Genomic DNA, 11633 nt, shown 5'->3' with positions numbered 1-11633 from the left:
ATATGTTATATGCCCCCCCCCTTAATTGTTCTATGGGGGATAGGATGGAATCATTTGTCAGTTTAAAGCTCATGGGAAACAGTTTCGAAAACGTTACCTTGGAAGAGACACATTTTGCAAGATCTTAACATCTTGGGGCTTAGGAGTTAGGACCTTGCCTTAAACTCAAATTAATCTGGCTCTCTTGGACCAGCCAACAATAGGCCCCAGGCCCACTTGATCCTTGTTTGGGTCCTGATTGGCCCTGAGTGAAGGTAAGTAGCAATTGTTCTTTTTGATCAAAATCCCTAAGTGTCTTCCCCTCCCAAATTGATTTTTTAAAAAATTTAGGTAAAAGAGATCATTCTCTGCCTCATTTCTTACCTACTCTTAATTTCTGAGTGGGAATTGCTTCAATCAAACTGAGACCTGTATGTCAAGATTTAAAAGGGCCAAGGTCTCTCACTGAGTCCAAGGCCAGTTCGGTAATCCTGACCTATATCTGACTACTGGACCCACAGGACTCTGGAGGAGAAAGTGAAGCAGGTGACCCTGCACAGCCCTCACTCACTCATGGTTCTCTTTGAGAATGAAGGACATACAACAACAGATTGTGCTGCTTAAATGGGAAAGCAAGGAGAACAAGGTGAGTGGGCACAGAATACTTTTTAAATGGAAAACAAATGAACAAATTAAAATTTAAGAATGTATTCTGCTTGGTACCAGATGTCAGAACTCTAAACAATGGATAGAAGTGGCCAAGAGGCAAATTACAGTTCATTGGAAGAAAAAATTCAGGCTGTCTCAAAGGGAAATGGACTGCTTTGAGAAGTAATGGCTTTTTCCCTCCCAAGGCTTTTAGGCAGAGATTCATTAAACATGTTATGGATGCCATTCTTCCTTAGGTGATTTGGGCTAGATGATGTCTGAGATCCCATCTAATTCTGAGATTGTGGGAATTCTATGAGGGAAACCAAACATTACAAGTATATTTATTGTTGCCATATCTGACTTTTGGGGATTCCATTTGTGGTCCTCTTGGCAGAGATCCTGGAATGGTTTTCCACTTCTTTCTCCAGTTCATTTTACAGATGGTTAAACTGAGGCAAACAGGATTGAACCACTTGCTCAGAGTCATACAACTAGTAAGTGTCTGAGGACATATTTGAATTCGGGAAGATGAGTCTTCATGATGAAGACTTGAGGAGACTCCAGAACCAGCACCCCCTTCTACCATGTCATCTATCTGCCCATTGCAAGTAAAGAGAAGCACATAAATAAAAACATGGAAGGGGGAAGAAGTGAAGGATGTGGGCTTGCTAACAGATAACCTTTATTATTCAACTACAAGCAAAATGTTTATGAAACACATTTCTGCACCTAGGACTTCATAGTCCCCACCCAGGACATTCTCCAATGTTCTGCTCCTATTTCCCCTTCCAGAGAATTTGTGTAACATCAAGTTCTCTGAAGGAAGTAACACTATGGAAACTTGGCCAAGAAAACCTGTTCTTAGAGGGATGGTTAATGGCTTCCTTTTATTTGAGCCAATCATTGGGCTTTATTCCAATGAACAGTTCTTGGAGTCAGCACTCTATGAAAATTGGGAGCTCAGCAGCAGATTTGCCCAGTGAAAATCCAGGTTCACAACTTCCCTGGGAGTGTTCCTCATTTAAACCTGAAAATAGAAAGAACAATAGATGTGGGCTCAGATCAGACCTCTCACTTATCACCTGTGTGACAACGAACAAGTCATTCGCCCTCCCTGAGACTCAGTTTATCTGTAAAATAAGAGGTTTACACGAGATGCCCTCTTTGCCTCTTCCACCTGTAAATCTACGTTTTCCAGCTTAAAAATGAAGGACAATTCCTAACTCATCTCAGAAATGGAGCCCAGGACTTGTTCTACGAGAAGACATGCCCTCCCACTTTTAACATTTTAAGCCAATGTGTGCCTCTTTAAAAAGTAAAGTTAAATTTGTGAGACAGATTCAAAGGTTTTTAGAAACTTATTAGGTAAGAGCATTGACCTGGAAGACTAGGATTTAGAAAACTTGAGGTTTAGACTTCTATCTGTTTTTAACTTGCTGTGTAGTCTTGGGTCAATCACAACTTCCTTGAGCTTCAGCTGTCCCACTTATAATGATGTCTGTGTGTGTGTGTGTGTGTGTGTGTGTGTGTGTGTGTGTGTGTGTGTGTCTATACATTCCCATGCATCTACACCTACATATATCTACATACTTATATTTGTATATGCAAGTATAGATAGATAGGTAAATATATATATATATGTAAATATAAATAAGTGTGTGTTTGTGTGTGTGTTTTGGTGATGCAGATGTGTAGGTAAATATATATGCCTAAGTGTTATAAATATGAGTATATACACATTTATGCACCCCTACCTACATATACCTACATAACTATATTTGTATAGATAGGTAGATAAACACACATATTTATAAATGTTTGTATGTGTTAATGTATATGTGTGCAGGTATATAGGTATATAGATTTTTTTATATGTGTGTATATATACATAATTATATATCTACACCTATATTCTTATATGTGTGTATATAGGTATAGTTAGGTAGATACACATACATATATAGGCATATGTGTGTGTGTGTATTCTTTGGTTGCATGCATGTAGTTACATGTAGGTTTAGGGTACTAAGTGTTACATGTGACACATGTTACATATAATATATGTACATATGTATGTATATATATATACCTATTCACCTATACCTACATATACTATATTCCTATATCTGATGGGTAGATATACATGTAAGTGTATGTATGTGTATTGTGTGTATGTATATTTATGCAGGTATATAGGTGTAAGTGCATAGGTTTTTTATATATGTATACATACCTATACTTACATATGCCTATATACCTATATTTTTATAGAGAGATATAGATAGATGGATAAATATACATACATTTATATGTGTGTATGTATTTTGGTTGCATGTATATGGGTAAAGGTAGGTATGGGAGCCTAAGTGTTTTTATATATGTGCATATATATATATATACTATATACCTCTCTCTCTCTCTCTCTCTCTCTCTCTCTCTCTCTCTCTATATATATATATATATATATATATATATGTATATATATATATGTACATATAGATACACACATATATATATATATGTAGGTGGGTAGATACACACACATATAAGTGTATATATGTGTGTGTGTGTATGTATATTTATGCAGGTATGTAGGTTTTTATATGTGTATGTATATATATATATATATATATATATATATATATATATATATATATATATATATATATATATATATATATAAAATTATATTTATATATAATTGATCAATGATAATTTTTTAAGTGTCTACTATGTACGATACCAGGCACAATGTTAGGCACAGAGATTACAAAGACAAAAGTGAAAATAAACCCTGCTCCCTAGCTTACAATCTATCTGGAAGGGGGAGCAATGACCTACACTCACCCGTAAAGCAAGGTCCTTGCTAACATTTAAAGCCTGAGGACATAGAATTTAATTCTACTTTGAGAGAAATTGCACTTGAACTTGGGCTCCCAGGCCAGTTCCAGACCTCAATTTCTCATCTGTCCATGAATGGGTTTATAATATCACAAATTTTGAGCTGGAAAAGACCTAAAGGTTTATCTAATCCAAACCCTCTTATTTTTCTAGATGAGGAAATTGAGATCTCTAGAGGGGTTAAATGACTTTCCTGAAGTCATACAGATTATAAGAGGCAGAGCTGTGAATTTGAACCCAGTCCTTTGTTGCCAAATTCAGCATTCCAAGTTTCTTTCCAACCCTAAGAGTTCTTTATGGTCCTAAATGCCAGAAGGAATGGAATGTACCTCTGTTGCCTACTGCTTTCCTTTCTTAAATAGAAAAAGACAACTATTGATTATTCTGTTCATAGATACTGTCTGAAAAAGACATCTCTTCCCTTAGTCATCACTATCCATGAACAAGTTCCATTGTTTTTGTGACCTCTATTGTAGGAATGAGCTTGGAAGCCATTTCTAAGAACCCATGGCATTTAAAAACTGGGACAGTCAAATATTTACTGGGAAAAATGACAGACCTGGAAAATATATCTAGGAGAGCTAATCTGAGGATTATTGGACTTCCTGAAAATAATGATGAAAAAAAGAGCCTAGATTATATTTTACAGGAAGTCATCAAATAGAATTGTCCAGAGGTAATAGAACCAGAAGGGGAAATAGGCATTGAAAGAATTCATCAAACACCTTCTGAAAAAGACCCTTAAAAAAAAAAAAAACTTCACGGAATATTGTGGCCAAACTGCAGAACTATCAGACTAAGGAAAAATATTGCAAGCAGCCAGGAAAAAACAATTCAAATATCAAGGTGCCACAATAAGGGTCACTCAAGATCTGGCTGCATCCACATTAAAGGATCAAAGGGCCTGGAGTCTGATTCTGAAAGGCAAAAGAACTTGGAATGTAGCCAAGAATAAACTACCCAGCTAAGTTTAGCATTTTCTTCCATGGAAGAAGATGGACATGTAATAAAACAGATTAATTCCATTTGTTTCTAAGGAAAAACCCAGATCTAAACAAAAAGTTTGATCTCCAACCACAAGACTCAAGAGAAGCAGAAAAAGGTAAAAGGAACTCTTGAGAACTGTATTTCTGTTGTGGATATACAGAAAGTCCACATGTATAATTTGATTTTATTGATATAACATAAAAAAGGGAAGTAGAAATAGAAAGGGGATAGTGTCAGAAAACAGGAAAAGGAGAGATAAAAAGAGGAAAACTACATCCCAGGAAGAGGCAAAGAAAATTTATCATATCTGAGGGAATTTAGAGAGGGGGAGGAATTGTGTGAATCTTACTCTCATCAGAGTTGGCTCAAAGAGTAAATAATTGACATATTTGTTTTTCAGAGAATTCTCTCACACCTCATTAAAAGGGGGGAAAGGAAAAGGGAAAAGGAAAGGAGTAATAAGGGAAGGGTACAAGAAAAGAGAAGGGATTTAAAAGGAGGGGAGAGGGATACTAAAAAGGGAGGGCTGTGTGACACAAGTGGAGCCCATAAGTTTAATACTGGGGAAGGGGTTCAGGGGGAACAAGGGGGAAAAAAGCATAATCTAGGAATAATAAGATAACAGGAAAAACAGGATTAGTCATTTTAAGTGTAAATGTGAATGGGATGAAGTCTCTCATTAAGCGGAGGCAGATAGCAGACTGGATCAAAAGCCAGAACCCTACAATATGTTGCTTACAGGAAACACATTTAAAACAGGGAGATACATACAGAGTAAAGGTAAAAGGCTGGAGCACAATCTACTATGCTTCAAGTGAAGTCAAAAAAGCAGGGGTAGCCATCCTTCCCTCAGATCAAGCAAAAGCAAAAATAGATCTAATTAAAAGAGATAAGGAAGGAAACTATATCTTGCTAAAGGGTAGCATAGACAATGAAGCCATATCAATACTAAATATATATGCACCAGGTGGTATAGCATCTAACTTCCTAAAGAACCAGAAGATCATTATACACTTCAACAATGATACTGTATGAGGATGTATTCTGTTGGAAGTGGAAATCTTCAACATAAAGAAGAGCTAATCCAGTTCCAGTTGATCAGTGATGGACAGCATCAGCTACATCCAGAAAAGGAACACTGGGGATTGAGTGTAAACTGTTTGCACTATTGTCTTTCTATCCAGGTTACTTTTACCTTCTGAATCTAATTCTTATCGTGCAACAAGAAATTCGGTTTTACACACATATATTGTATCTAGGATATACTGTAACACATGTAACATGTATGGGATTGCCTGTCATCTAGGGGAGGGGGGAGAGGGAGGGAGGGGAAAATTTGGAAAATAAGAGAGTACAAGGGATAATGTTGTAAAAAAAATTTACCCATGCATATGTACTGTCAAAAAATGTTATAATTATAAATTAATTTAAAAAAACTGGAACAGTTAAGAGCCCCTTCTGAAGGTATTTGGTGGTAAGGTGAGGGAAGGGGCAAAACAAATGGCTGAATTTCAAAGAAATTAAAATTAGAAAACTTTTATTATGTCCCTATTGTGCAGAAGGCACAGGACTAGCACTGGGAATGCCAATGTAAAAATAATGTAAAAATAAAATGTCCAAGATACTCTGGGGAAAGATAACAGTGAGTAGATACATAGAGAATGTAAATAAAATAAGTGTTTGAAAAATTAGGGATGGGGAAGAAGAACTAACTTATCAAACAAAAGACTTATCAAAGGTGACTGAAAGTAACTGACTTAAGAGTTATGCTCTGAAGAAAGCTTTTTCTGTCTTGTATGATGGTGGGCAAGTCATTTAACCTCAGTTTTGTCATCCATAAAATGGGGATCATAAAATTCACCACTGTCAGAGGGGTCAATGAAGCCACAAACCTGTGGGTTCCTGATTTAACTTTTCTGTACCTGTTTCTTCATCTGTAATATGATAGGATTCAGATTGATGATCTCTAGTGGCCTCTATTTCTAAATCGATGATTCAATGAATATTGGGAGAGGGGGGTTGTCTTTGTATCCCCAGAACAGTGCCTGGTACATACCAGGTTGAATTCACTTCAACCATGATGCTACGGAGGTCAAATAAGAAAATGTATGTGGATAGCTTTGTACACCCTATCTTGATAATAATGATGATGATTTTAAGCAGTGTTATATGGTGGAAAGAATAATGAACCAGAAAGGCCTGGGATTAACTCTCATGCCTGCTAATTCTAAACTCCATAACACTGAGCAATTGTTATCTTACACAATGTCCTATAGCAGAAAGAGCAGAGGATCAGAGAAGTCGAGTTCAGATCTCAACTCTGCTCCTTATGAACTCTGTGGTTGACACATCATCTTTCTAAGCCTCAGTTTCTCTAGCTGTAAAATGAGGAAATGGACTAGGTGACCTATGAAGTCCTTTCTAGTTCTTCTTTATCCTTATTATCAAACAAAACAATAAACTATTTTCCTGGTGAAGGCCCAAACCACTGGAGTTATCCACCATGCTATGAGAAGGAAATAGCTCTTGATGACATCTTGGAAAGAAGGGGAAAGAGCTGACATATTCCTAGGAGAACGGGGAGGGGGTCTGATGAACACATTAGTGTCCTTCATGAGCACCTTTTCAAAAGGGAGCCGGGAGAGAGCCAAAGACAAGTTTAGAAAGACCACAAACAAAAGCTCGGATTGTTGGGAAATGGAACCTTTTTTAGAAGCCTTCAAAGCCACTCTTTGAAAAAGCCTGGCATGGACACAGTATCGAGCCTGGGGGAAGGCCAAGCCTGGCCTGAATTCATAATTGCCAAACTGTTTGTTGCCTTTATTTGCCAAGACTTACTAATTGAACTTTTGTGGGTCTGGCTTGCCCATGGGAGAATTGGAGCTATTGTTTGGCCCAGAGGGAGCATGTGAGTGGTTTCTTCCATCTAGGGCAGAAAGTCAAAGCTAAGGATCCGATCGATTCGATTCCATTCAGGGTGGGTTAAGCACCTGGTATGTGCCAGGCACTGTGCTGGGATACAAAGACAAACTCCATCCCCCAACCCGTGTTCATTGAATCATAAATTTAGAAATGGCGGCAAGTAGGGATCATCAATCCAATCTTATCATTCTACAGATGAAGAAACAGGTGCAGAAAAGTTCAATCAGGAACACAATTTTGTGGTTTCATCAACCCCAGGCTGATGAAGCCCAAGGACCCCTTCTTAGAAGAATGTTTCTAAATGCTTAAATCGCAGAGGGGGAAGAAGACATATGGAGTTTGGGGACCAACTAGTGGGCCAGTTCACCTGGAGCAAGAGTGCACAAGGAGCTTTAATGTGAAATTTTTCCAGAAAGAGCTCTCTCTTTCTTTTTCTCTCTTCTGTCTCTTCTTCTCTCTTCTCTCTCCACACACACACACACATATATATATTGCAGCTAGTGAAGCAAATCAATCTTTATTTTCTAATTTCTTTTATTCCCTCCACCAGATCAATCGGGTTGAGATCATAGCTCAATCCATACACAAAGTAAGAATGGTTTTTCTCTATGGCCCATGTAGAAAGCAAATAGAGAATGACTGAACATATAATGTGTGAGTGCAATGGAATATTATTTTCGTGAAGTATTTTTATTGCATTAAATATTTCTTAATTACATTTAAAAATATTTTAACATTCATTTTTTTTTAAATATTGAGTTCCAAATTCTCTCTATCCCTTCCCCATCCTTTGAGATGGCAAATAATATGTCATTTATGCCTATGAAAGCATGCAAAATATATTTCTGAATTGACATGTTGCAAGAGAAAAAAAACCAAATTTTTAAAAAGAAAGATTTTTTTTTTAAATTATGCTTCAATCTGTACTGGGAACTCATCAGTTCTCTCTCTGGAGGTATATAGCATTTTTCATTATGGGTCCTTTGGACCCATAATGGTCTTGCATCATTGTCTTGATTAGAGTAGCTGAGTGTTTCTCAGTCGATCATTGTTACAATATTGCTGTGACTGTGTACTGTGTCTCCTGATTCTACTGTTCTGCTCACTTCACTTTGCATCAGTTCATATAAGATTTCCCAGATTTTTTCTGAAACTATCCTGCTTGTCATGTTTTTAATAGCACAATAATATTGCAACAAAATATTATTGACATGAATGCAGAGAAACCTGAGAAGACTTTTATGAACAAAGTAGAAGGAAGAGGACAGAATCCGGACAACATTAGGGTGGAATAAATTACCATATTTTTGCATAATTATGATTTTGAATAGTATAGATTTAAAAGCAGTGGGCTGGATTTGAACAAAGACTTTTCTTTTTTTATTGTACTACCAGGGAGAGCCAGACCAAGTAGCATCACTGCATTTCTAGGGGATGTTGTTGGATTACCCCATACTTGAAGCAGGCTTTCACAGATCAAGTACATGAGAAAAAAGTGTTTGGAATGATTTAGATTCATTCCTGCTACTATCATTTCAGATCATCAACCTTGCCAAAGAGGAATTCCGAGACGTTGGGGCAATCAGGAAGCTGTTTGGTTTTAGCAGAAAAAGCTTGCTGGTCTTAAAGTGACTCATATGGGTTTGATTTCTGGCTCTGATTCTTCTTGTATGACCTTCAACAAATTACTTCCCCTTCTGATCCTTTGGTACTTCATTTATACAAAGATTCAAGAAAATAGCTGAGAGTTCTTCTGGCTTGAAATTTGGGATCCTGGGAATTTTGTTTTGAGGACTGGTGTTGGAAAGTGAGGTAGGAGTGGGGAGCAACACCTTCAGAATTATAAATAAACTGATATATGGGTAGTGAGTGACCTTCCCTCAATCAAAACCTGGATGACCATTTGTCAAAGACTTTTTAAAAGGGGATGGACTCTGTGCTTCCTTCCAACTTTGAAATTCAGGGTGATTTGTATGAAATAAAGCTGGAGGGGTGAGAAAGAAAGCTTGGCCCCAGTGAATTGGGGATGTGAGATTCTGAAAGAGAAAATTGTGGCTTTTGACACCTTTTCAGATGTAATTGTCCAAATCCATCTAAATAACCCCCACCACACCCTGTCCCCTAACAGTAGATTGCTTTCCATGAGAAAAAAAACAAATATTTTTTCCATTTCCTGAACCTGAATCAGATGAATGACAGCTGTCAAGTGAGCCTGGCCTATGGGGGCTTAACGAATAACCAGCTACACGTTTTTCAGGTTTATTGGAAATTGTCCTGGTAGAAAACAAACAGGGTTAGTGTGAAACCTATTAGTAAAAGAATTCTGAACAAAGACTCCATTTGGCAGCTGTTGCTCAAAACTGAATAGACTAAGTAAGAGTCTGTTAAGCAAATATTAAAGGAACCTAATTGAGGCAATTAAGATGAAATTAAATAAAGGAAGATTTTTACATGGAGGTTGTTCATGGAAAATTTTCCACCCCAGTGTCAGTCAAGAGGTCTCACACAGAAAGGCAAGCACCGACTTGGCCTTGAGGGCTTTTCAATAAGGAGGACTCCGGGAAGTAGGTATGAGAAACCTTGAGAGTTGGGTTTGCCAAAGAAAAATGTGTGTAATATTTTTCAAGTTTGAGCTTTAGTTTCCTATCTCTATGCCTTTGCACAGGCTGTTTCTTCCCCATCCCTTATCTGGGACAATCCTTCTCTTTCTCTCTCCTCTTTTTTCTTCCTCCTTTTCTTTTTTCTTCTCACTACAAAACAGGCTCAGTGATGAACTTGAAATCAGGAAGATCTGACTTAAAATCTGTTCTAGTCACGTTGTAACTGTGTGATCTTAAGCAAGTAATTTTACTCCCTTGTGCCTCAGTTTCTTCCTCTATAAAGTAATGTGACTTACTTCCCAGGTTTAATGTGATCAAATGAGATAATAGCTATAAAGTGCTTTATAAATGTCAGCCATTAGCTGTTGCCTTCTAGAATCTCTACCTCTTTTCAAGGCTCTTTCCTGATTTTCTCAGTATTCCCATGCAAATGACTCCTGATTGCATGCTTACTTGCCTGTAAACATGTTTCTTTCCTCTAAGTAGAATGTAAGCTCTCTGAAGTGAATGTAAACTCACAGGACTTTCTTTGTTCCGAATTTTGGATCAATCACAGCTCCTACCACAGCGGCCGTCTCATAGTAAGGGCTTTAATCAGTGCTTTCTGAACTGAACCGAAAGTATACTCTAGATATAATTATAGAGGTTGGGAGATGAGTGGTGAAAGCAGACAGGAAGCAAACTGATCTACCAAGACTACAATTTTCTTATGAAGACCCTTTTCCCTGTGAAAAATCATAGCCACAACTTTCATCTCTAAAATAAGAAGCAACATGGAGTAGTGGCTAGAGAGCTGGACCTGACCCTTGAAACATATGGATCAGGTCCTGTCTCTGACCCATATTACCTGTGTGGCTAGCTCTAGGTGCAAATGACCAATTCTCCACAATTATAACATGCAGAGAAGGGACCAGAGTTTGTTTCCCCAGGAAGTTCCCTCTACCAATGAAATTGGAGGTCTACTTCTCTCTATTTATTAAGTACTTTGATAACCTCATTTAAACCTTATAAAAGCCATGGGATGTGGATGCTACAGGTATTACTATTTCTATTTTCTAGATGAGGAAACAGCTTCAGAGGGACTCAAAGATTAGCACAGATTTATGTGCTATTAATGGTTATAGAAGGGATTTGAATTCAGGGTCTCCTAATTCCAAATCTAATCTACTACCCACTATGCCTACTCCCTGGCACAGAAAAGGGCTTAACAGATACTTTGGAGTTGGTTGATTGCCTCTCATTTGTGTCTTCATGGTGTAGCTGTATTTTTCATGCATCTCAGGCAAAGTCCAAAAGAGCAAACATTTAGGATCACAGGGTCTGGGAACAGCTTGACACTCAAATATTTTGGAAGGATACTTAGAGAGAGGCCCTCCACATTGGTCTACTACCTTCAAATCTAGCCTCCTTTGATTTAATGGAATCCTTTCCCTTTTTTAGATATAGAAACCCAACAATGAGAAGAGGAAAGTCACTTGCTCAAAATCACACAATGCATAAGTAACAAAACTAGGAAACTTAGATGACGTGGTCCAATTCCACTCGGTAAAAACCACCTGAACAGAAGGAAGAATCAGATAAGGAGTTTGAAAA

This window comes from Sminthopsis crassicaudata, chromosome 6, assembly GCF_048593235.1.
Source record: "Sminthopsis crassicaudata isolate SCR6 chromosome 6, ASM4859323v1, whole genome shotgun sequence".
In the NCBI taxonomy this organism is placed as follows: Eukaryota; Metazoa; Chordata; class Mammalia; order Dasyuromorphia; family Dasyuridae; genus Sminthopsis; species Sminthopsis crassicaudata.
The sequence above is the reverse complement of the archived record's forward strand: the minus strand, read 5'-3'. Positions refer to the sequence as shown.